Source organism: Cyprinodon tularosa, unplaced genomic scaffold, assembly GCF_016077235.1.
Source record: "Cyprinodon tularosa strain WSP-4 unplaced genomic scaffold, ASM1607723v1 ctg694, whole genome shotgun sequence".
In the NCBI taxonomy this organism is placed as follows: domain Eukaryota; kingdom Metazoa; phylum Chordata; class Actinopteri; order Cyprinodontiformes; family Cyprinodontidae; genus Cyprinodon; species Cyprinodon tularosa.
The window spans coordinates 159,682-183,372 of NW_024039445.1; the positions used below are offsets into that span (position 1 = coordinate 159,682).

The 23,691-nt window shown below is 37.4% G+C and overlaps 1 protein-coding gene across 7 annotated transcripts in view; it reads left to right on the forward strand.

Moving 5' to 3' along the window:
• The first annotated feature begins 3,937 nt into the window (after positions 1-3,937).
• arhgef1b (Rho guanine nucleotide exchange factor (GEF) 1b) overlaps positions 3,938-23,691 on the forward strand; it is a 65,501-nt gene continuing 45,747 nt past the window's right edge. For 5 of the 7 annotated variants that reach the window (XM_038268127.1, XM_038268129.1, XM_038268131.1 and 2 more), the window contains exon 1: positions 3,938-4,056. The gene's annotated coding sequence lies outside the window, so the exon portion shown is untranslated. The remainder of the gene's footprint in view (positions 4,057-23,691) is intronic. The other 2 variants (XM_038268133.1, XM_038268128.1) reach the window with 2 other exon arrangements.

The window sequence follows — 23,691 nt, forward strand, 5'->3', positions numbered from 1 at the left end:
TTGTTGTGATTTACTTCAGTATTTAAACATGTTGGACAATTATAAGCGTCGGTGTATCAAGGTTTAAACAAATAATGAAAGAAGATCCGCAATCTGAAAGTGAAGAAAGAGCTCTATCTTATTTTTTATTTATTTTTATTTTTTTTTCTGTCTGCCCCAAGTTAATTGTGTCCTATGGTTATTTTTACCATATGCCCAGAGAAAAAGAACCGCCTTACAGTGTTAAAGTCTTTTTTTTCTAGATAACATTAAGCCAGTGTGAACTATTGTAATTAGTCTAATGTTACACTTATTGGTCTTTCTTTTTGTTTTGTTTTTTAACCCTTCCCAATAATCTGCTTTGGTTGTTTTTCAATTGGTGTCTATTTTCATCACATATTCTTGCTGAAAAACATTGATAAAGATTGGACGGGAAAAAAAAAACTCATTTCCTAGCAGCATTCCTTCTGCCAGACAGAGTCACTTTTAAGGATCCGTTGTGTACGCGCTATTGTAAACTTACTGTAAAGCTTTATGTTTTGTTGAGTTGTTCCAGGAAAGATCACAAGTCATGTGAAAAAGCTGTAAATATTGTTTCCTCTCTGCGTGTATGTGTGTGTACACATCCCAAATTGAAAAAGTAGTGAGTCTACTTATCATCGTTCTTTATTTTACTGTAAAAAGACAAAAAAATTAATTTGCCAAAAGAAGAAAAAGAATACTATCTTCAGAAAGCAATAAATATTATTCTGGATAGCAGACTGTGGGTGAGTTTATGGAATGAATGAAGTGATCATGATAGTGCAAATGAACATGCAAGCAAACAGATATAATAATACAATATATAACAAATATTATATATATATATATATATATATATATATATATATATATATATATATATATATATATATATATATATATATATATATATATATATATATATATATATATATATATATATATATATATATATATATATATATATTTGCCCCTTATTTGAGGAAGAAATGCAAACATGGCTTTTACTAATGCTGTTGGTTGGGTTCACATTTCAGGAGATAGCTATAAGAATGTGGCTTTTCACAAAAAACGTACCAATATCTACAATAATAGATATGATAGAGTAAAAAAATAAATAAAAAAGAAAATCAAAAGCATATCTTAAGAAATACTGAAAAAATTAAGCTGTGAAAAACAAGCCTAACAAGAACTTAACCTTGAAGGGAGAAAGGACAGTAAAGAAAGCCAAAGCCTACATATGTGTGATTTTAAAAAGTGAAACTCAAAAAAAAAAAACAACAACAAAAAAAAAACACATCCTTATCAGGGCTATGAGCAAATATGGAGGGCACTATGTTTTAATTGTAATTGTTGTGTCACTATTTTAAAAGAGTTCAATACTTTACAAGATTATATGAGAGAATAACTATATGGGTAACTGTTAAAAGCCCAATATGAAAATCCTAGAGGATTATTCAAATTACAGATTACAATTGTGTACAATATGCTGTGTCATCATGAGTCCACACATTTGTGCTTAAACTTATTAAACAAATTAGTAACAAGTAATAAACATAATATTTTATTTTCATAAAATATTTACCAAGGAATTGAAAAAAAACATCCTCGGGACCCCAGCTGGGATAAAGCATGATGGAAAATGGATGGATGAAAAAAACAATACCGGTATGTAAATTTCAGCTTGAAAAACAGCATATCAACAATATCTAGATATAAATCTAAAATAATTATCTCCTCTTTGTCTTTTTTGTTGTCGTTTGTTCTGTGTTAAATAATAATTTCTACATGATTTAGACTTAGAAGTAGACGAAATATATGGTCATTTTGTATACACAGTGTATACAAAATGAAATTGTGATGCATGTTGCTTTTAAACAGAGATGAGCAGATTACAACAGTGAAATTAATATTTCCATTTATTAAGTGCAGCAGTGACCAGATAAATATGAGTTGAGTTTTATTTAAAGGGACTCAACTCACACAAAATCTTTAGTGTCAATTAACATAATATGTACAGCATCATAGAGATTACGTAGAAACGTTTAGATGGTAGGTTGCAGATAGAAATTGTTAAAGAAATTTTTAAGTAATGAAAACCAAAATTTGAATAAAAATGGGATAATAATAATGAAAAAAAACTATTGTTTATACTCTTAACAACAATGTAAGTACAAATTATACAAAAACACAATAACTTGTTATACTTCAACTAATCTTTGTCTGATCCATAAAATATAGTTAAATCCCTGCAAGAAGATTATTTCCCAATAATGTCAGTTTTCTATTTTACTTTGAAACAAAACACATTTCTCCTAAAATCTGTGTGAGCTTTTGCACCAGTAGCAACACTTGTATTATTTTTCAACCAAAACAATTCTGTAAGGGAATAAAACTGATGACTCCAATTTAATTTATTTTACCTTTACAGCTACCCGGACATTAAAACAGCTGCAAATGATCTCTGTTATTTTTTCCTCCCCATAGCTAATGGTTTAACAGAAAAAAAATAAGTTAATAAAATTGGTCTCATGCACCTTTATTCACTCCTTATCTTATTTATTCACTGTTAACATTACACAGGACTTGTTTTAGCTCAGCTCAGTTTGCAACTGTAAGTAGGAACAATGTTTGTCCACCATGTGGCGCTAATGAGATATATTAAAGACAGAAATAATCTCGAGAAATGTGTACTTTAGTTACAATAAAGTCCATCTACACAAGCGCAAAGTTCACCTACCAGACTGCAATCTATTCCTACTGAGAGAATGTTATATTTCTATCTAAACTAATCAGTTTAAGGTTAGATTATAATTTCACACATCAAATTAAATAATTAGATTATTAAAAAGTGTTAATGAGATAATGAGAATTAATTTTCTTTCATAAAATCAGAAAGAAAACCCAAAACTATTTGAAATAACTGCTCTTTGATTTTGATTTTACGTGTGTTTATAGGATTATTACGGTTAGAATATATCCAATAGAATCAGAATAATTTAAATTATTTTCTTTATATAAATGCTTAAGGGTTGCCCTGCGAATCTAATACCCTCAGCAGCACCTCTTTAACCCTTTATAGGGCAAGTTACCATTTTAGATCACTTGCATACCCCTCACAAATGGAGGTCTAGATGCACTAGATCTATATCCAGCCATTCAGCAAAGATCCTGCTACGTGGCTTTATTTTGGCATTTGACCAAAGATGAGCCCTTGAATGATATATTACCTACTGAAAATTAAGTTGGAAAAAAAAAAGGGTAAAAGCTAATTAAAAAGTTAACAAGCCTAGTTAATAATTATATTTAGGTTTATGAACTAAAAAGATGTACGTACCAGTATCAGCATTGATGCCTCTAAGGTTATTTTGTTCAAAAATGTGTGTCTTTCAATCTCATAGTCTTTTTCGTGAATTTCTTATAGAAGCACTTCTGTTATTTTTTTAAATATATATTCGGGCAAGTTGGCATATTTTGTTATTAAATTCACATTATTTTTTGCCATCAAAATATCCATATTTTTTTTAACGTTACAGAGGTAGTAAGGTCTAGTCCTGGATTCCAATAACACTATTGGCTGGAAATGTTGATTTTTCAAAGTATTTCACTGAGTTCCCTATTAAAGGGTTAAGTACAGTTGATAAAAATTGCTATTCTGAATTGGTGAGATTGTTTTAATTGTACATATATTAGTAAGTCTAAATGATCAAAGCAAAGTTAGGCCATTTGTTACAGCAGAATGGGGACTGCTTTCTGTGTGACACCGCGCGGAAACCGTTCGCTGCTTTATATGACAGGAAAACACACTAAAGCAACAAACATTACCATCGTTTAAAAAAAAAAAGAAATTTAAAATGAACTATATCTGCTTTTTAAATTGATTAGTAACTTTTTATTTCTACTTCTCTTTACGGGTTCCATATTTTCTTCGCTTTTCTTTTTCATGTCTACTTCCGCGTACTGTTTTTTTTTTTTTTTTCTCCCACTGACACTCGGCAACTTTCGATCAGGAAGCCCATTACACGCTTTCGGCTGTCTTTTTCTCTTTATTAGCCGGTGAGTAAATCATTTTAACCCATTTCCAGTCTACATAATGAGCTGTTAGAGCTTTTTGCGCCTCTACCCGCTGAGTTTAGAGGAGATATTTGTTTCCCGGAGAGTAAAAGGCTGTGGTAGGGTCCACATCCAGGAATGCTGCGCGAGCTGCGCTGCAGCTGGAGGCTTCCTCTCTGGACATTTTCTCCTTAATAACGCCTTTTGTTTTTCCACAATTTACACAGCCGTTGTCTGTCGTCAAACGGTGACTTTTTATTGCTTGAAATTTAAAACCACGTAACCCCAGGAGCTGAGAGTTTGCAGACAGTTGGAGAAAACTTCCTCAGGTAGCAGCAGAGTTATGTTCTGTTTTTTTTTCCTGGATTTATTCGAGACTGTTTTGGTTTTTATCCTGAAACCATAGATCAGTTTAATAATCCCAAAGGGAGGCGGTTTGTGTAATGGGAAGGCAGTTGGAGGTTTATTGCAGGTGACCTTGTGAAATCTGATCTTTTTTTTTTTTTTTTATCTCTTTTCAAATAGTGCCCCCCCCCTCCCATGTCATTTATCAAGCCAAAATAGCCCAATGGAAACAGGCTAACCAAGGTTAAAACTTAAAAAATAAGCTGCTTTCTCCTGCACTGGCGTGAGAACAGCTACCAGATGAGGCTGAGGTTCAAGTGTCTGGATTTGGGTGAAGGAATCCGAAAATAAGACAAATTATAATGCCTTATAGAAATATATGATTCAGCTTCTTTTAACTTAGACATCCAAATAAAGTCCAGAGCAACCCGTTTCACTTTTTAAGTTATTAATAGTGTACAGCAGACATTCTGATAAGCTTTAGAGGTTATTATCTGAACAAAGAGCTTATCAACCAAAACACACCAACCACGCCAATGGTGAAACATGGCAGGGGCAGCAACATGCTGTGGGATGCTTTTCCTTTGCAGGGACAGAGAAAGGTTAGATGTTACTATTATCTCTTTTAAGAGCAGTAATGAACAAACAACGAATTACCCTTAAGCCAGGCGTACACTGTGCGATTTTCGGGGCGATTTTCCAATCGCTGAGGAAGAAGGACTCTTCCTCTCAGATGTAAACACAGCAGTGTGGCACGGATGGAATGAGTGAAATGCAGTCATGTCTGTAAAATGGACAGACCGTAGTAGCCACGTTTGCTTAGCCATGCCTTTTTTCCAAATACGTCATCACCCTTTCTTTTTAGGGCTTTTGGCACAAAAATGCACAAATTGCCAAGGCAGTGCGTTTCACTCTAGCATGAGAGCGTCGGGCCGAACATAAATCGTGAGCTGTCAACTCGCACCGTACGACTAAACCCTGCGGTTAGTCGTACAGTGTGCGCAGCAGCTGCGTGCAACGATTGAAAAAAATCGCACAGTGTACGCCCGGCTTTAGCACACCAACTACGGCAATAATGAAACATGGCAGGGGTAGCATCATGCTGTGGGATGCTTTTCCTTTGCAGGGACAGAGAATGGTTAGAGGTTACTATTATCTGTTTCTTTTAAAAGCAGTAGTGAACAAACACCTAATTACCCTTAGCACACCAACCAAGCTCAGGGTGAAACATGGTATGGATGATTTTCCTCTACAGAGAGAGAAGCTGAAGGTGTTCACTCCCTATATGTCTGTACTTTATAAAACCATTCAGAACTGCAAGAGAAGCAAAGTAAATTCTACCAGCTTTGCGCATCATTTTACAACATTCTGTTTTGCAAAATGGATGGAGAGCAACTTTATGGACCAATTTCCAAGCCCTTAGATGGATTCTTATTTGAATTTTAGTGTGGACCTTGACCGGGCCCTTTCACAGCATGATTATGCTTTGATCTTAACATTTCCATTGTATCTGTAGTTGTATGAAAGGGTAATTATCTTGCTTGGAAGTGAATTTCCATCCCATGGCTGAGCCTGTTGGATGATGTGAATGACTTTTCCTCCAGGATGGGTGCATGTAGGCCAAAGACTTGGCAAATCTGACACACACCGTCTTTATTTTTCATGGGAAATATATGTCCTGTGGTAAACTCTGAACAGTACTTCCTGACTCAAAGGGCATGGATGTTTCTCTGCAAGTGAGTGCAGCCATTATAATGGCCCTGATAAGCATATTATTGATACCATCTCTGTAATACGAAACAAAGAAAAAGCATTTAGTCTGAAGGAATAAAAACAAAAACAAATACCACATCTAATCAATACTGACATGAAAAGAAGGGAAGAAAAGTAGAGCCCTCCTGTCTTTCTATACCACTCATCATCAGATCAGACGGTATGGACTGGGCGCCTCAGAGCAGACAGAGTTCAATAATTTGTGTCTATGTATAATTGATTACCAATGAGGATTTTTGCCTTGTGAAAACTAAAGGACGTCGCTCCCTCAGAGCTGCAGAGAGTTTCCTGCCTTCACAGGAAACTCTAATTACCGTAAATCTAGCAGAGCCGTTTCATTATCTGACTAACGTTATCAACTAGAAATACAGTTGGCGAAACACTGTGGGTTGAGATTTTATTAGTCATGCTTCACAGAAAAGGTTATCAAGCCAGTTTGTCACACTTTTTCTTTGTGATTTTATGTGCAAAGAGTATTCTTTTTCCAAAACTTTGGCATTTTTCAGAGCAAGTTGTTCTATTTTTTTTTTTCTTTTTTTCCCTCCCCCTCTAGGTGTTTCTAATGATCAGGTCTGCTCGTCATTACACGCTGTTTGTGTAGGGTGTTGGTTGGTGCTAGTGGTTGTGGAGACTTTGACGTGTTCTCACCCAGACGCTACCCTCTAGAAGCCCCATGTGAAGCAGGCCTTGCCACTTCCTGTTACGCTCTGTTAGACTAGAAGTAGCACTGCACTTGTCATCTCTTCTATTTACCCACGCTTTGCAAGTTCTGGCTTGTCTGAAACCCAAAGGCTACCTTCGCTTCCTTTTAAAGGAATGTTGGCTATTTAATTTGAATTCACCCCCCAGCCCCTCCTCCCCATCTCCCTCTCTCCATTGTTATAGGCCTATATTAACTCGCCCAACTGCCTCTCAGAAAGTAGCAACCTAGGTAGCACCACTGTGAGGCGTAGCACTTGTTGTCAGCCTCAATGAGAGATGCCCAACAGCTGGAATGACAGGTAAGGGCACCCACAGTGGAACAGCCCCGGGGTGTCCTGAGGGCCTGGAGCTGTGCTGCTGGAGAGCTAATAATTTACTGTAGTCAGGCACGGCCTTCAAAGCGAGTGCAGGTATTCTTCTCTGGCTCTAGTTAGTTTGACGAACAGGCAGCAGATAATGAGAGACAGAACGGAGCGGGCTGCACCTCTCGTCTCCCCCGGTCAGCGGTGAAATCTACTGATTCCCCCTGAATGAGCTCAGTATTCGAAGTTGGGCTTACAAATAAGCATGCAGGGGAGTTGATGTTGAGGTGGCTTTGCCTACTGCACCTTCAGCTCAAGTTATACCCATCTAGAAAGAAAACCACAGCTATTCACAGTGCACTGAGAGGCAGCAAGCTGCAACGTGCCGCTGTGCCTTTCTGCCTCTGTTTGTATAGAACACCCATGGATTTAAATGTACAAAAGAGACTCGTGAGCCGTTATTCCAGTTGTTAAAATAGATCATGTTGATCTGAGCAGTTCTTGCATTGGTGAAACATTTAGCAGAAAGTAGCCTTGTCATTGGAACCTTTTTTACATTTTATCTTAAAATAACAAAGTATAAGTATGCCATTTAGATTCTGTAATTGACTAAGACTTAGTTATTTTTCTTACAAATTAATATAAAAATTAGGGCTGGAACTAACCATATTTTGCAAATTGATCAATCTGTCGATTATTAGCAAAAGTTCCTTAATTTTTTTAGAAATTAAACCAGGTTTGTTTAATTTTTTTTTATTTTTACAATTTTGGTATTATTACTTCTCTAAGTGAGTTTCCTATCAGCTAAAGGCATGTTTTACAGTCTCAATTCTCCAGTTAACAATTAATTGATTACTAAATTAGTTGACAATTATTTCAATGATCAATTAATCATGATTACTCTGATTGTTTCAGCCCTGATAAAAAAATAGACAGGCTTATATGCCTGCTCCCCTCTTTTTACTGGTGTACGCTTAGATAACATCAAATACAGCCTACTAGAAAAACGACTAATCGGAAAACTGGTTGGTTTTATGTTGTAAACACTCTGTGGCCACGAAACCAGCTTCCATAATGGCTTTCAAAATCTATGTATCGCAGTGTAATTTAATGCAATATCAGTCGTATGACTTTAAAACTGTTTTTTTTTTCAATATAGATAAGTCTATAATTATAGCCTTTGTTACTAACTGACATTCTGGATTTTATGCAGTTTTAAGTGTTTCTGTTTATGTAACCAAATGTTTTTAAAATGTTCTGTTGTAGGAATTTTATAAACATGGTAAAATAATTGTCATACGCTTTTATATTCATCTATTATGGGCATTCTTGGCAGCCTTATTTAGGATTTTATTTTATTTATTTATGTCTGACCATATTATAGGCCGGCTTGTTTTGTTTTTATGACCGAAATTGCGGAAAACAACTCGTGAAGTTTGACCCAGTAGAAGAGTGAGGTGCGTGAGAACGCTGGGACCCTTTTTCCACCTGGATCTTCACCCTTTTTGGCCCTCATGTCCCTCCGTCGTCGGACTAAACTCGCCCCCCATTTCCTCGCCGCCACGGCCGTATCTAGACCCACAGTGTGTAGCACAGACCACGCTTCAATATTGAGCATAATTTAAAAATGTCTGTGTTAAGCTCACTGCAACACATTGCTGTAAGAGTATAACCAGGAAGTGCGGTAGGAGGGCAAAATAGGTTTAGCGGCACCGCAGCACAGGAGGAGAATTACGCCCAGGAGCAAATGGATAAAAATAGACCGGAGGAAAAAACAAAACATGAATCGATTCTCTTGCGGACGTATTGATTCATCGGATCGTCAGCTGTTGGATCAATGCATCGATACAAAACGATTATTATTTACACCCCTACCTATATGTAGGGTTGGTTGTTACTTTTTCATTTTTTCAACAGGATTCCAACATTGCAACTTTAAGAATTGACTGATATATAATATTGAGCTGATACAATATAGTGCTAAAAGTTATTTGCTATTATTAGTTATTTTGTACTGTAGAATGTTAGAAAAGGCTTGATCAAGTGAAATTACTAAAGCAGACGAAATTATTGAGCAACAATAGGTATGAAAACGACTTACCCATGTAATATTAACCAATGTGATACAGAAATTTCAAACACAAGTAGCACTCTTCTGTCAGCCGGCCAGTATCTGAGATTTTAGATGCTGCCCGATATATTTGGAATTTAATTGTTTGGCTGGTATTGGACCAATATCCAATATTAACATGGAATCGGGTCGCCCCTAATCATATGTATGAATGTATTACCTAAAAGTCAAGGGAAGTGTAAGGTCCCAAAAGGGAAGTCAAAAAAACAGGAAATCCTGTTAACATGAAAACTCCCCTCAAGCAGCAGATCAAGGTCTTTAATGTCATATATAGCATAGTACATGTTAAGCAACTTTTCTAGTTACCTTGTTATTTTGGAATGATTTTAGTAACTTCATGTCATTCATCTTTCTGCCTCCAGGCTAAAATACCCTCAGGTGTTATAGTGTTATATTGTTGGTCGCGACAGAGCTCCTTCTTGTGGGTACAAGGGCTTTACAAACACTACGACAATGTTACTGTCTTGCTTTGCTGTGTTGCTGGTGTAAAACATCTATACAGCTGCCATGTTGCGATGAAAAGCTAGTTAGCCAGTGCTGCTCATTGCTCGCTTGCAGGCTAGCTGAACTGTGGAATGTGTTTCTTTAACGGAGTTGTGTCTTCCTACACGGCATTTCATGAGACATGCCTCCATTCAGGAAATTTATTCCAGGAAAGTATGTGGTAGAGGATCAGCAGTGGAGTTATTTCGGCTCATGGATCAGAATCTCTGCATTTTGGAAATTTGTGTCTGTGAATTGTTGGTTTTGTGACCTGATACAGATACCGGATCAGATTGGCCGAATCACTAGTTCTGGTAAGAGGTTCACCTTCTATTGGGATGCTAATCCTAAACATACAGAGCTGTAGTGGATAGGTTTACTTTTAGATTGTCCTAGTCAAAGTCCAGATATAAATCTAATTTTAAATCTTCGGCTTGAACTAATTGCCAAAAATAATTGGCACTAATTTCAGACTGAGACTTACAACATTTGTAGCTGCAAATGAAGCTTCTCTATAAGAAAATTAAAATAAAATCAAATGGGCTTAAAAAGATCCTGAGATATGCAGCTAGCCAGAGCTTTCAGAGGTAACTCCAGAAACAATCTCTTCTGTTTTTTTGCTCATTGAAATGTAAAACTCAAATCCATCCAGGCCTTTGTCATGAAGACATTTGACACTGAGTTAAGTGATAAAACAAGTGAAAAAAACATAATGTTTTCTGAAAATAGTGCCAAACAGATAGAGAAAAGAAGGGTGACCTAAAACTGAGCCCTGTGGAGCACCGCACTGAAGTGAAGCGTTGCAGGTTAGACAAGATTAGCCCTGCCAAGTAAGATTTAAACCACTGCAGTGGAGCAATGCTTTAAATAAGAAATTTACGACGGAGTATTAGGGCCACACATGAAGAGAAAAAATATTTTTGACATGAAGAGATTAAACTCGACACGTCGACTTTAAACTCAACATTTCGAGAATAAAGTTGAAATGTCATGTTGAGTTTAATCTCGACGTGTCGACAATAAAGTTTAAATTAGTTCAAGAGAGCCAACCGCTGCACAGGATACATGCACAGAATCCTATACAGTTGCAGCACGTCAAAGACTACCTTCACTCTTAAAACGCAGACTGCAGCTGTGGAGCGCGGTTGCTCTTTTCTCCAAACTTTGGAATGTCGAGATTAAAGTCGCCACGATATATCAACTTTATTCTCGAAATGGCGAGTTTAAAGTCGACACGTCGAGATTAAACTCAACATGACATTTCAACTTTATTCTCAAAATGTTGAGTTTAATGTCGACATGTCGACTTTAAAGTCGACATGTCGAGTTTAATCTCGTCATGGCAAAAAAAATGTTCTCTTCATGTGTGGCCCTAATACTCCGTTGTAGAAATTAAACTATGAACCATTTTGTCAAAGGCAGCAATTTAAGCTAAAAGCACATTGATAACGGTGGTTTTAGCATTAAAAGACAGTTAATTACTTGTAGACTACAATTTTCAAGAATTTAAAAAAATAGAAGTGTGAATATAGGTCTCTTATTTTCTACAGTATCCTATTCAAGACCAAATTTCTTATGCACAGGCTCAATTATAGCCTGTTGAAAATATATAAGAACCCAACAGGAGAACAAAGTACTACTAATTGAATGCGCAAGCAGTGGTTTATTCAGGACAACCTCTGAAAGGTGACTGATGCTGGAGAGCATCAATGGGAAAACTGAGCGCTTCAGGTGAGAGATGACCTCCTGTAAAGACAGCAGAGGAGAGGATGGAGGTAGATGGGCAGGACGAAATGCAAACAGCCTGTGGAACATCAAGAACCAACTTTTCTTGAGTAATAATAGAAAAAAAGGGTTTAATTGTATTCTTATAAGAACTCTAGTAGTATTCTGGTATTTTATTTGACAGCTGAAATGTATTCCTCCTCCATTTACCTTCAGCTCCTCTACTCTTACCTCTGGCATCACTGGTGGTTTCTTTCAGCCAGGGTTAAAATTAGCCTTTTATTGCCTGAACCTTAAAGAGAGCCACAGGATCAGCGTGGCAGGTTGAGTTAACCCTTGAATGGAGCTCGTTAGTTTCATTATCTGTGGACTAGGGAACACTGGAGCTTTGATCACAGAGAGGACCCAGCAGTGAACAAAAGGGTTAAAAACACAACGACATTAAAAGCTTTATAATCCGACAATACTACATTCCACTAGTCTAACTTAAAAAGTGTTGAGCTTGAACTTTCAAAATGAGCTTGAACTGAAAATTTTAGCCTGTTGATTTATGGGAGGAAGTCAGATCGAGGTCAACGCCTTTTTGCTCCATTAGAACAGCATAAGTAGACAAAACAATAGAAATAATTGCTACTCGGAACAGAAGACATGTTGCAACAGGTGCAGGTAGTAAATTTAACAATGGCTGAATTCCTTTTAAGCCGCTTCATTTTAAGGATCCTGTTATTTCCATTGAAACGGCTCATTGCAGATGCTTTGAGGATGTGATGAGATTATTTAAACAGCTTTTAAAGATTACTCCACATGGAGCTATCACATTAACTGAATCAAGGACTGGTTAGAATACTTTACGCTGATTTTGTTTTGAATTATCCTTGAAAACCTTCCCACAAATAGATCTCCCCCCAAAAAGCAAAAAAGCAAAATAGTAAAGTCTTGTTTTTGTCACTTTCCTTCCCACTCCCTGCACTTTCCTCATGTGTTAACTAGTGCAGGTCATTAATCTGTTAAAGACATGAATATCATTTAAAATATATTTATCCCCCCTCTATTACATTGCATGAATACAATTTTTTGTCTATAAAACTGCACTATGTTATATTGATAAACGTGCAACAAAAAAAAAAAATTGCATCCCAATATTCCTTCAAATGGTACATTTTCAGGTTTTAACTTTTGATCGCTGGATGTTTTTAAAAAAAAACATCCGGCTTTATCATCTGGGAAGAATATAGTGATACGATATGTAACACAGTATCTGTGTAACCATACAATTTATCGCAATATATCCTGATACTTTAACAAAGACAATCTATTGCCATATTTATATTATAGCTTTTGAAATCTCTAGATTTTGTTGCTGCGCTGCTGCAGAGCGGCTGACTAATCGGCTCTTGGTGTTGCGCTGCCAACTAGTGGCTGGAGGATTAAGAGTTAGTTAAAGTAAAACATTGAAATAGATGAACAAATATAAATATATATTTTTTTCCAATTTAAGATTCCTTCTGCCGTATTTTGAATGTATACTAATGTGTCGACTGACTGTTCAATTTGTCATGAAGGATTTAATCACTTTTTAAAAAAAGTGGTTAGAACAAGAACTTGAATAGAAATGTGTTTAAGAAAATATGTAAAGAGAAACTCTTTAAAATCGGCAGAAAGCTTAAAGGACTATAAAGGAAGCCCAGTTGATGAAAGACAGGAATGCGTTACTGTGCAATGTTAAAGGATGAAACCTGAGTTGTCATATTTGTGCTTTGTGGAAGCACTGTTTTTTATCTATTGGGCTTTATTTGATACACGTTTCTCGTTGAGGTAAGTTCCGCAAAGAAAGAGGATGCAGTTTGTCATAAATCAGCTCTGATTTATTTATTATTTTAGATTATTTCAGGACGTGTTTTTAGTTTCATGTCTTGGCCTTCCTCTACTTTGTATTTCGAATCTACAATTTTGCCAGCATGTTGGAAAACAAAACTTTTATTTATCCCACAGAAGCAAATGTTAATTCATAAATGGGATCCTAATCAGCCAATTACTCCTGTAGCCAACTACACAACTGCTAAAACCAGAACTGACTGATGCCAGACAGAACAGCTATTTACATCACTGATTTATTAAGTTATCCATCAATTCATTATCTGTCACGCTTTATCCCTGCTGGGGTCGCGAGGGGTGCTGGTTCTTATCTCCAGCTGTCCACGGGCGAAAGGCGGGATACATCCTGGACAGGTCGCCAGTCCATCGCAGGGCAACACAGAGACAAACAGGACAAACAACCAATTACACACCTACTCACACCTAAGGAGAATTTGGAGAAGCCAATTAACCTAAAAGCCATGTTTTCAGACTGCCGTAGGAAGCTGGAGTACCTGGAGAGAACCCATGCATGCACAGGGAGAATATGCAAACTCCATGCAGAAGGACCCCGGGCCAGAAATTGAACCCAGAACCTTCTTGGTGCAAGGCAGCAGTGCTACCCACTGTGCCACTGAGCATCCTTATTAAGTTATAATATATGCTAATTGGACAGGTTTTTAATTCTGCTCAAACTTCCTGGCGAAAAAACAAAAGAGAAAAACTATATAGTGATTTAGACTTTTCTTAGACTAAAATTGGAAACAAAATTATTCTTTGGTGGGGGCAGCTCAGGAAAAAGGCTGGTCACCAAAACCTAAAAAGCTCACTGAAGAACTTCCTTATATCTGCCGACACACACTTAAAAGCGAAATTAGACACAAATGTCCAGATCCATTCTGTTCATTTACGGAGAGGCAGCATATATGAAGAATTGCCCTCTGGACTTTGACTGGTCCCTTTTTGACTCCGTGATCTCCTGGAAATCAAAACGGTCCAGTTTGTTAAAAAGCGTGTCTTCTCTGAATTCAAACTCTGTTTTTAGGGTTTAATTCAGTTGGTTTAGTGTTTTTACAAAGTGCGGCAAAGATTATACATATAGACAAGCTCGTTACCACTAATGGATCCTATCTAGAACTTCCCACCTTTCTCACCTGTTCCTCGGGGCAGAAAATCTGCACCATGACAGTAATATTCACCAGCAATAGCAAATCAGAGCACGCTCATCATCTGTCAAGGATCATTTTCTTCCTTTGGCGGTTGGATGGTTTCAGAACAGTCATGGAGCAGGAATTTCAAGCTAAGGTAGCTCACATAAGCCACCCAGTGTGCTTGCTCTTGCCAGATAAGGAGTGCCCTTCGCTTCACAGCATGTGTGGTCGAATTGTTTGCAGAAGTAACGTTAAGCTACCCCCCTCTCTGAAACACACTTGCAGTAGTGAATGGCTTCTTTGGACCCTACAGAGGTTCAATGCAGTCTAGTTTAAGTTTCCTGACTAATTTGAAGATTAGAGGGTTTTAATTGTGGAAGTTTAATCCAAAGCTGCAGCGGTTTGTTTCTTTTACACACCCTTAGAGGGGGAGGGAAGGTGACAAATGGAAAGGGTTTCATCCATCTGTTCAAGTGTGAGTCAGAAGAACGGCTGGTAAACTGATGGGACAGAGTGTGTATGTTTGAGTGAGAGGAAACGGAGAATGAGCTCTTTCATTTGATGGTCTGAGGGGAAAAAGCGGGACCGGACTTCGTAGACGATGTTTACTTTAGAGGAGCGTGGGGGTTGAAAGGTCCTTAAGTGATTTGAATGTGTGAGGACAGTGTGCTGACTGTATATTAGACCGTGGCATCCACAAACAATGGACCCTGTATTAGTCTGTCAGCTTTTCACACATGGAGTGACTCTAACTAAACATTTCTACTGTGTTGTCAGGAAGCAATGAGACTGATCATTTTATATGGACTTTGCACAACCCAATCCTGTCATTTAAGTTTACTTTAATATCTTTTTGGGTGCAGATTCAGCTTTATTAAGGGAACTTTATGTGCATAAATCATACATGAAAGCAGAGGGGAGGAGGAAAGCAAAAGCATAGCAGGTTAATCGAGCATTAAATTAATGCCTTTTTAAAGGATTCTGCATATCAGATCCTAAAACATTTCCTGATATGTGCTTTGGCATTGGTACATACTCAAAATGATTTGGATGCCACTGTTATTAGATAAAGTCTATTTTTATTCTATCATCCATTAGGAGGCCAGAGGGCTTGTGCAAAGTTAGATCTTTTTGAATTTTTGTTGCTGCTTTATTAGGTTAGAATGAATTAATAATGAAATCCTAGTTGATAATATGAGGTTTTAATCATCCTTTTACATATTGCTTAGTGTTTTCAGTCTGAATATTATTCAAAAGTGTCTACATAAAGTATAAAGTAGAGATGAACCAGTCTGGTTACCTGTGGCTGATAAATATATGAATAAATTGTGTTTTATTTATTTTCTAAGTCACATAAACCAAAGCATGGTAGCTGTTGGTTGGTTCGTTTTGATGCATTAAATGAACCACATCCAAAACCGGGTTCATCTGTATCTGATCTGCTTATAACTAATCAGAGCAGATCAGTCAACACTGACTAATTTAGATGACTGAGGAAAACAAGTCGAGATAAAATGATGAAAAACCTGCTTTAAGTGTTTTTTTTTTTTTTTTTTTCTCTCTTCGCCTTGGAGTGTAAACCCACATGAGCTTTTTGCATGCACTGTGACTAATGGGAAAACTGTTTAAAGGCTGTCCGTTAGAGGTGTGGAGAGATGACACTACATGGGGAGGGAGCTTGTTTTGATATTAGGGGTGTGGGAAAAAAATCGATTTGGCAATAGATTGTGATTATTGGCGATCATTAAGTTTCTAATATAACACATTTTTCCCTAAAACAATGGGGGGATATGCACTATTTCTGCACCCCTGTTCCAGTAGAAGGGGCCTTGGAGCCCTTTTGCTGTGCATATAGTAGAGGCAATCAGAGAAGCAGATGCCAAGTGACTCAAACCCCAACCAACATGGCTACCAATAAAAAACAAAATAACTGAATGATAAAAAATCTTCTACTGAATATACAGCCCTTTTTTTAACCTCTGCATTTAATTTTGATATTAGCTGGGTAGTATACCGCAATATATGTTGATATTGCAATTTGTAACAATATCGTATCATGACCCAAGTATAGGTATCGTATCATAACTCCCTTGCCAATACTCAGCCCTATTAGATATATATATAAATATATAAAAAGAAAGTGTTGTTGGAAAGGAATATATATAGTATAAAGACTGGATTGAGTCTATTTTTTTTTTCAGATTTTTTTACAGCTTTGGATTGATCCAGCCACCTGTTTACTTCCATTGCCACTGACACACCCCTCTGGAATAATAAAGGATATTTCTGTTTGGTATTTTTTTGATATATTATGCACATCATGGTTATAAAGCTTTGAGCATTGTGAGCCAAGGGGCACCTTTGCGCCAACTCCAGAGGCATTTTTGGCTTTACAAGCTTTGATTCTGGGAAGACTGACATTCCTTTCAGAAATATTTGACATGGACCCTGGTATTTCAGCTTTGTTCTTAAAATCGGCTGCAGCTCAGATGAACCTGCTGCACATGCTGACATACGTAATTAGAAGACTGAATGAGTCAGGGTCAGGTTTTTTTTTTTTTTTTTGGTCTAAAAAGGCTAATCAGAGATTTCTTTGTTTAATCTTGGCAATTACTGCTGCACACATACCCCAACCCTCTCGCATACACATGGAAGCAGTTAGGCCAAGCTGGAGGTTCACTCTGGTCTGCCAATCCATGCCAGTCGATTTTCCCCCGGCCTATCAACTGTTTCCATGAGGCCATTGACCTCTTTATGGGGGTGAGGCGAGAACGGATGGGGGTGGCAGCTCGTTGAAGTTGAAGTCCAGAGTTTGCTTTAGCCGCAAGGAAACAAGCAAATAAGCCGAAAGCCTATTAGGCTTTGCTGAATGTGTGCGCATGAATGTGGGAGAAATTTGCAGCTTGTTATTTGGGATACCTCGTTAATCATCTTTAAAATGTAAACAGACTTCTGGAACGCCTTACACAGACATTCAGGGGGATGGGGCTGTTCAATATCATTAAAAATGTCTGAATAGAAGGTCATCGACTCCCCGCAGCAGCCGAGTCCAAGTAAAACCAAGATAAGCTTATTGCACTAAAACAATGTTACAGGAGTATGTTTCCTCTGGCTGTGCAAACAAAGAACACCGTGTAAGGCATGTTGCGTGAAGCAATGAACAAAAAACAAAAAAAAAATTGCTTGCGTTTTCACAAAGCTATTGGCTGTAATCTTATTTTAACAGCTATCTAATGGTTGTTAAATTACATAATTGGATCTTGTCGACCTGCTATCAATACACCGGCTGTCTTAGAGTGAAGGTAGAAGGAGGGGCTTTGTTTTTAGACGGGACATGGAGGTGGAAGTTAAGTGAAGAAGGGAGGGAACATTTAACGGGTTAAATAAAATGAAGATGAATGGGGCGGTGGGGTGTAGGAAAAATCAGCCTGACTATGCATATCATCATGTTGTTAACACCCACAGCAAAGAGCAGACACTCCCTTTCTTGCCAACTCATGATCCAACTTCCCCTGTACATGCACTCAGCTGTGCAACACTAGCTCTAGTATCTCACAGGGAACTCTTTGCTAGGTTGTTGACCAAATGTCAAAGCAGATATCTAGGATAAGTTTGCTCAAGTCGCTGCTCTCTTAACCTTTTATCGCATTGAAATAACAGGCAGACATTAGTGTGAAAATGATTTCCTGAAATAATTAGATCCTATCATTAGCAAAGTTTTCTGCAAATCTGGAAATCCCCTTTTATGGAGATTATGTAAATGTTCCTAAGGTTTGTATGCATTTCCAGCAAAATGAGCCTAAAACGATGCAGTGAAAGCTGAAAGTCTTTCTTTTGTCCAGAGTGGAATGATAAACCTGCGGGGCATTTCCCACAATTCACCTCCACAGTGTGTTTTTAATAGATTGTGTCTGGTAAGCGCTCACATCTTAGGATCAGTCCTTTTGTTCTGTCATCACAAGGCTTACTTTAGTGAATAGAGAAAGAGTTTGGTTAGAAGTTTGTCAAAAAAATGTTTTTTTTTGCCTTCAGCTTTTTTGACTAAGTAAACAAAACTTTCTTCCTGAAATGTCCAAGTCCAATTTGAAGTTGCAGACAGGGAACCCTCTAAGGGTTTTTTCAGGTTCACTGAGTGCAAACAACTCCTGATCCTTGTTGTATTAAGTCAACTTTGCTGTATTACAGCTTGCATAAAGGGTTGGTACAAGTAAGTCATATGATGCCTGTGTTTAGTTTTTTTTGCGAAGGGGATACCTCTTCCTTCCGCACTAAACACCTGATTAGACATATAATAATAAAATGAAAAATCTGTTCTGAATAGCAGCTTTTTTAGTGCATGTAGTTGATGTTTATTGTTGAGTTCTTTAAGCTGAATGAACAGCATTTCTGTCCATTTATCTTATATCAGAAACTGCATCAACACATCTGTGTGTGTGTGTGTGTGTGTGTGTGTGTGTGTGTGTGTGTGTGTGTGTGTGTGTGTGTGTGTGTGTGTGTGTGTGTGTGTGTGTGTGTGTGTGTGTGTGTGTGTGTGTGTGTGTGTGTGTGTGTGTGTGTTGGGGGGGCAAAGGTATAATATGAGTGTTTAATACTCGTCATGCCTTTTTCCTGTGGTTGGCCACAGAGACCTAAAGTTCAGCATCACACACGGTAGCCACCAGTGACACTGACCTTCAGATATTTTAAGGCTGTACTCTAAGCTATCTGCTTCACAAAATAGCAGAAAAAACAAAGTTAGCACTCGGATCCAATATCCTAAACAACCTTAATATGAAACAAGCTGAGTGTTGTTATGATTGTGAACATGCATTAGAATTCATTAAGTAGTGATATAAGTATTTACCTTTTGTGGCATAAAGTAAGTTTAAGGGGCCTCTTTGTAGGAGTCAATCTTCTGGACATCCTACAGTTAACCTAAAAAATACTCTTTTTCTTTTTCTACCATTGTAATTAATTACCATTCATTTAAACTCATATTTTCAGGTGAAAAGAAAATAATCAGCAACGTTAAAGCATTAGGAGTTGTTCCTCTACTGCTTTTAGGTCTGGACTTTGACTGGGCCTTTCTTAAATTATCCATCTGCTCTGATCTAAAGCTAAACATTGCAGCCCTGGCTGTGTTTTTAAGGTTACTTTCCTGCTGGAAGGACCAAATGTCTCAAGTTATTTGCAGAATATGACAGGATTTTCCTGGAATACTGCCCTGTTTTTAGCTTCAGGTCAACTAGTTTTTCTCTCCCCCACTGCTGAAATGTATCCATGTACCATGATGCTTCCACAAAATGTTCTACGCTATGGAAAAAGTAGTGTTATGTCTTTGTTAGTCACACCACGTCAACATTTTCACTAGGGCTGAACACATTTGCCCAAAACTTTAATTGTGATTACTTTAATTCAATATTGCAATTGTGATTTTATTGTGATTTTCCTTTGCACCTGCATGTAGATGTTTCAGTTTTCCATGACCTTGAAAGCTTGTCCAGAGTCAATTTTTGGAGGAAATTATTGAAACCTTTGTGGGGGGGGTGTTTTTACTTCTGTCTTGCATGGATCTACATGCTAGCTGCAACCATATCTTCCCGTCTGTTTGGTGGCAAACCAACATAAAGCAAATAACGCCCACGGCTTAGAAGACTGACCATTTAGGAGCCCCTTGCATCTCAATCATCTCTCCCCTGTCTACCGATGGGATGGTGAGCACAGGTGTTCACCTGCCTGCAAGCTCAGAGTGAGTCAATGATGATGTCTGAAGGGTGCAGGGTGTACGATTTCACAGTGAATCTCTTACATATATGTGCAAATAAGTAGCTAAATTTGTTTTAAAACAGTTCCAGCGACTGTTATGCTCAGAAAGAGTCAAAGTATTGCCTGATTTCAGCATCCTTTTTATACTTCCAGTATAGCCAACGTTTGTGATGCAATGTTTTGGAGGGAGCCCAGATGTCAATCAAAGACCCGATACGCTTAAAAAATTAGCTTAGTGGCCGGAATTTCACCGTAGCAGGGACAAATTTGAACTAAGTGGCCTGCTACTCTGAAATACTCTGGTGAGCACAACCTGGTGTTTGGCCTGCAGGCAGAAATTTGACTTTTTAAAGCTAAAGAAACTCTCTGGTCTTGATAGAAAACCTGGAGTTATTCTAAGACTAAATTGCATTCAAATGAAGACTGTTTACCAACAACTTTTTTATAAAACCAGTCACTTCCTCTGAATAGTATTCATCGGTATCTGAGTTAATAGGGGCAGAATACAAATTCACACTCATATATTTTTAGATTTTTAGTTTCGAGAATTCAAGCTATAATTTCTTTTTTTCCTTTTTTTTCTTTCACAAAAATGCACTTCTTAATCATTTTTCCATACTAAAAACCTCTGTAGAATAACATGGACATTTTTGGTTTTAATGTGGAAAGAGTATTAAATCATTTGAAGCAATTCTACATTATATGCACTGGAAAAAAAATCTTAAATTAAGTGTAATTACGCTTAATTTGAGTATGTAAATGAGATGGTTTGCCAATGGAATGAGTATTTGTACTCTTAAAAAAAGATAATTAGATAATATACACTTGAAATAAGACAATGCAATTGTGTTTTCATATTTTAAGTGTAAATTTTCGAAACCAAATGTTCCATTGGGAAGATGTCCCTTTTACCTCCTCTTATGCACTTATTTTAAGAAAAAATGACTTATCTAGATTTCGATTTTTTCCAGTGTGGAGTTTCACCTGAATTCAGACACTTGTATTTTAGCCATAGACCTGTTTTGGGTCTGTGATTCCTGCCAGCTGCAGCCAGAGCTGCTTGGTCAAGGTTGGACAAGTCGAGGGTGTGTTCTCCGTTCTGCTTTGCTGACTTTTAGTAACAGATGTGTAATTAGCGCGCTCTGATGTGCAGGTCAGTTCCCCCTGCCAGAATGTCTTACGTATGCTTGGATATTTCCGTTGCCTGTTCTTTTAGTGTTTCCACTGCTGCTGCCCTGTTCCATATTTCAAAATGTCCCATTTTCTTCTTTTTTTCTACCTTCCTGCCTTTCCTCCATCTCTTGAGTTGCCATGCCTTCTTTTATATTATTAGCAAATTATATTTTATTTCTTAGTTACGCCTTTCATAAAACTTCTAAAAAGTTGTAATGCAAGTTTCTTAACCTCTTAACATCCACCTGATTTTGGGTAATCCTCGCCTATTTTGCATACCCAAATGGAAAAGCAAATAACTTAGGACCTGTAAGCCCAAATTACATGTGCAATACATTATTTGAAAGCTAACACCCTCTAGTTTCCTAATATATAAATTGAAATTGAGTGACTAGAACACAAACCAACCTGCATCAGTTCAAACATGGCTCAAATTAGGGTTTTTTTTTATTCTTGGAAATGATAGGTCTTTTTTAAACAGCAGTAATAAAGACATTCTTGAGAAAAGGCAGGTTTTGTTGTATTATATTTTATAGTATGAAGGCCCACAAATGCAGCAAATTTCAGACCTCTAGCTATAACAGTTCCAGAGCTCTGGGGTATGGAACTTTTGGTGTCGGCTTGGAGCTGCGCGAAATGTCTCCACCAGCTGGTAAAAACTTTACCGGTGGAATTTTATGCATTCTGAATTATTACCCCCACTTAAGGTCCACCTGGTCGCTGGCGACCCAGTGGGTTTTAAGAGGTTAAAGAACATGGTGATTTTCTGAGTTTTTTATTTTCTAAGGACCCTAACAGCTGTTTTTATTCCTAAAACTATCAGTCTCTCAGTGTTGTAACTACGGCCATATTATTTGCTTCAGTCTTTTTGCTAAAAAGCATAGAGCATTTCAAACAAGCCTTAATTCCTCATTCACCTAACCACAGTCTTTGAGGCAACAGCTTTATTGCGTTTGTACAGTTTTAGTCACTTTATATTAATGGAAACAGAACAGTATCAACATTTCTACCTTTCTGAATAATGCACCGAAGCTTCTTCATATTTAATTATACAAGCCAGAATTTATTTCATGGACGACTGCTAGTCATTTTGTTCCAATTGCAACCCAATGGGCTCAAACCGCTGCATTTGCTTCCCTTCAACAGACATGATGCTTTTATTCTAAACAAATAAGTAACCTTTAAGTTTAATCCTTTCTTCGTCAGGCGTCTGATTTGTTTCTTCAAACAAAATCAATCACCAATGTGAACTAGTGTTATTTTCGGACAGCAGTTAGCTTGCTTCTAACAGCCCTTCGCTGCATAACATAGTTGGTCACTCCTGTGGTTGAGATATGATCGTTGCCATCTGTTGATGTGGATGAGACATTTAGCGGTGCACCGTTTATTACGTAGTGACCTAAAACTATTGCAGGGCTCGCTCCTTCCATTGATCTTCTGCAGAGGTGAAGCAGCAGTGTCAGAGTTTCTGTTTGCTTCCCATCTGTCCGTTTTATCGACAGGCTCCAAACTGTGAGGATGAGGTGGCTGCAGGTGTTTCAATGTGCATCGGCAAATATTTTCCTCTGGAATGTCAGATTTAACTTTAAATCAATCATTAATAAAAAAAATCATTAATATTTCAACTGAAATATTACTCTTGAATCCTTAATCTAGTAATTGTTAATATTTTTAATAAATTTAAATCTCAATAATCTCCATTTAAAACTTCCTAAGTTAATATTGAAAAGAGGAAATAAATTGTTTTTATCTTTAATTCATCCTTATGAAAACTGATCAAACTTTTCTTTTGCATGAGCAAAAATGAAATAAAGTCAGCAATAATATGCCCTGCCCTTGTGTAGATCAGCACTTGCTCTCCTTGCGATGAACTTCTGTTTTCTGTACGTACACAGGTCTCTAAGTGTCATTCACAATCTGTATTAACTTCCTTTTCCAGCTTGTGTGAACCTGGGAAATATTTTCTCTTAGAGATGTTTATGTTGCAGTTTGTTCATGGTTCAAACGGAAACACTAGTGGCCCACATGTTTTTCAAAAATTCTCACTCACTCTTTCTTGATTTTTTTTTTTCCCCCTCTGTCTCTTGCCTTCTTTCACTCTCCTCTCATCTGATTGGTTGTGCAGGAAATGGCTCTGATAGCTTCCTGAGGAAATTACACCCACTTCCTGTCTGCATGGCTCTTTATTTGCCAGAGCTTTTTTCTTTTCTTTCTTGTCTGTGTTAAGGCGCCTAAGGATGGAGCTGCTGGAGGG